Below are 2,708 nucleotides of genomic sequence, written 5' to 3' on the forward strand. Positions count from 1 at the left end.
TTAACCAACTAATATCTAACATAATGTTTCCAGTTTTTGTGAAAATATTTTTTTTAATGTATATTTGTGAATTTTTTTTATTGAATGTTTATATATATTTGAATAGGATTCTATTTGTATGTTTATATATATATTTAAAAAGTGTGTATTTATATATTTATAAAAAAGTTAATGTGATTTACAAAAACATGTGTCATGTTTTGCAAGGGACACTTTTTTATTGGGGACATATTTTACTTGTCACCGTACTTTTGACTTCTCGTTTGCTGTGACATTATCTTAAACTTTCCCTTTTTTTATTCTTTCTCCTTTCTTTCACGCTAAATCTCTATTTAAGGAACTTTAGGTACTGTTTTGGTTAATTTTATAAAAAATAACTCTGTTTATCGATTCTCGTCAACGAGACTTCAGCCGCTTGTTGGCGGGCCTTTCGAATCCACGCTCTTTCAGTTCGCCTGCCAGCACAAAGGACATGTTGATTTCTCGCTCCTCATGCCGCTAACATAACTGGGTAGGTTTCAATTTAAGTTTTTCTTTGTATTGTTTAAATCGAATTTACTCTTCTTCTACTCATAGAATAACATGCTTTCATGTAATAAGCAATTTATTTAGACTGACTTCATTCTTATTGGGGCAATATTTGAAGTATGCTAAATTCCTTTAGCATTTCGGTTCTCTGCAACTATATTTGTTGGCTAGGTCCTGAGTGCTCCCATTTGGGAAACTGGTTTTCCCCCGCATCGAACCGACCTTGAGTCAATTTCTCCCTCATAGGGAGGCGAGCAACAAGTTATTTATTTCGAGAACTACCAGTTGAAAGGGATTTGGAAGCCTTTAAACTGTCAACCGTGAACGATTATGCCTGTGCTTTCTCGCGGTTTCACCTAATATTATTTCTTCACTTAAGGATTTAAATTTATTTGTTTTCCTTGCCTTTCTTAATAATCTTCCTTCCCTTTTTTATCTTATAGTTTTCTCATTTGTTGCTAGATAAGTTCACGTGTTCATTTATTTTTCATGCCTTCCAGTCTCTTTACTCATTGCAGTAACATTATTTTATCTAAGTACATTCTATCATTCCTTACATCTACGCCAGTCACAGTAAACTCATACCTTGTTATTTCTGTTTTATTTTCAGGTTTTTTACCTAATTCAACAATAAATACTCGTACTTTCCCCTAACGAAATGCGTCTGTTTGTTTTTTGGTGGGTTTGAGTTAACTGTCTGTCTGAAACAAGGTGTCGACAGGCATTTTGCCGAAGGCAGCACAACATGTCTTCTTTTTGCACACATTATACCAATATATTAATAATTCTTTTTGCACACATTATACCAATATATTAATAATTCTTTTTGACCAATGAGAATAAAGACAAAGTTCCCCAAAACAAAAACAAAAAAACAACTATTTTATTGGTTTGTTTTTATTTGTTCAGTTTTGTTTATTTTTCTTTTTATTTATTTTTTCTTTCCTTTTCTCAAGTCAAACAAAAATTGAATCCGAACGGATTTTTCCATTATATCAAAAAAGTAAAAGAACAAACAAATACAGTCAGACATTAAGTTTTTGTTAAGAAATATGAAAAAGAACGACAAAAATAGACGTTTTTAGCACGGAAAGAGTCAGGAGCCACAAACCAAAATTGTACAGGGTCACCCATACTGGATTTATATTAAGAACAATGGGCTCCACATTTTAGCCAAGGTTAAAAAAAATCTAATGCATGGATCAAAGGTTATCATTATTTTTGAGCCCCTGAGCCAACGGGAATTTTTGTAATTTTTTTACTGTGCACATGTATTTAATGAAATACAAATTGTGGCAAAATTTTTGGAAAAACTAATGAAGCGTTATCTTGCAATAGTCTAGACTAACGGATGCACATGCCACTGATGGGTTCCTCTCCAATAAACCGATTACACCTTAAACATTACTTTATTTAATGTGTATTTTTAACAGTGGTTTTGGGATATGTCAGTCTAGGAAATGGCTTAAACAGTTTATGATTAAAACATTACTTTATTTCATAGATATTTTTAACAGTGATGTGACGGACATGAAGTCAGTCTCGGGATTGTATGAGAAAAGTGCAAATATGTACTAGCAGAATACCCAGTGTTTTACAAGATTGAATGAGATAGGTGGAAAACATATAGTATCAGAATACCCAGCATAGCCCGGGATCAAATGAGATAGGTGGAAGATATATACTAGAAGAATGCACAGCGTCACCCGGGATTGGATAAGATAGGTGGAATATATATACTATACGAATACCTGAAATTTATTGGTGTGTTTTTAATGAAATAATCAGCCCAGGCAATACATCAGTCATTATTTTAGTAAGGAGAGGGAATGGTAATGTTCATTAGGATAAAATTATGAAAAATTATTGTCAAAATTAATAACATATCCAAAAATTATGAAAAATTATGAAATGTAATGTCTAAATCGTAAGTTTTCAGTGATTTCCGGGACTGACTTCATATCCCCCACCCCACTGTAAAAATATACATTAAATAAAGTAATGTCTAAAACGAAAATGGTTGTAGCCATTTCAGAGACTGATTTCCTATCCCCCCACCCACCTGTTAAAAATATAGATGTAAAATAAAGTAATGTTTAGTGCGTAAATGGTTTCACCCATTTCCGGGACTGATTTCGTATCCTCCACCCCACTGTAAAAATATGCATGAAATAAAGTAA

This window comes from Euprymna scolopes, chromosome 46 (genome assembly GCF_053919585.1).
Source record: "Euprymna scolopes isolate OS-2025 chromosome 46, ASM5391958v1, whole genome shotgun sequence".
Taxonomy (NCBI): Eukaryota; Metazoa; Mollusca; class Cephalopoda; order Sepiida; family Sepiolidae; genus Euprymna; species Euprymna scolopes.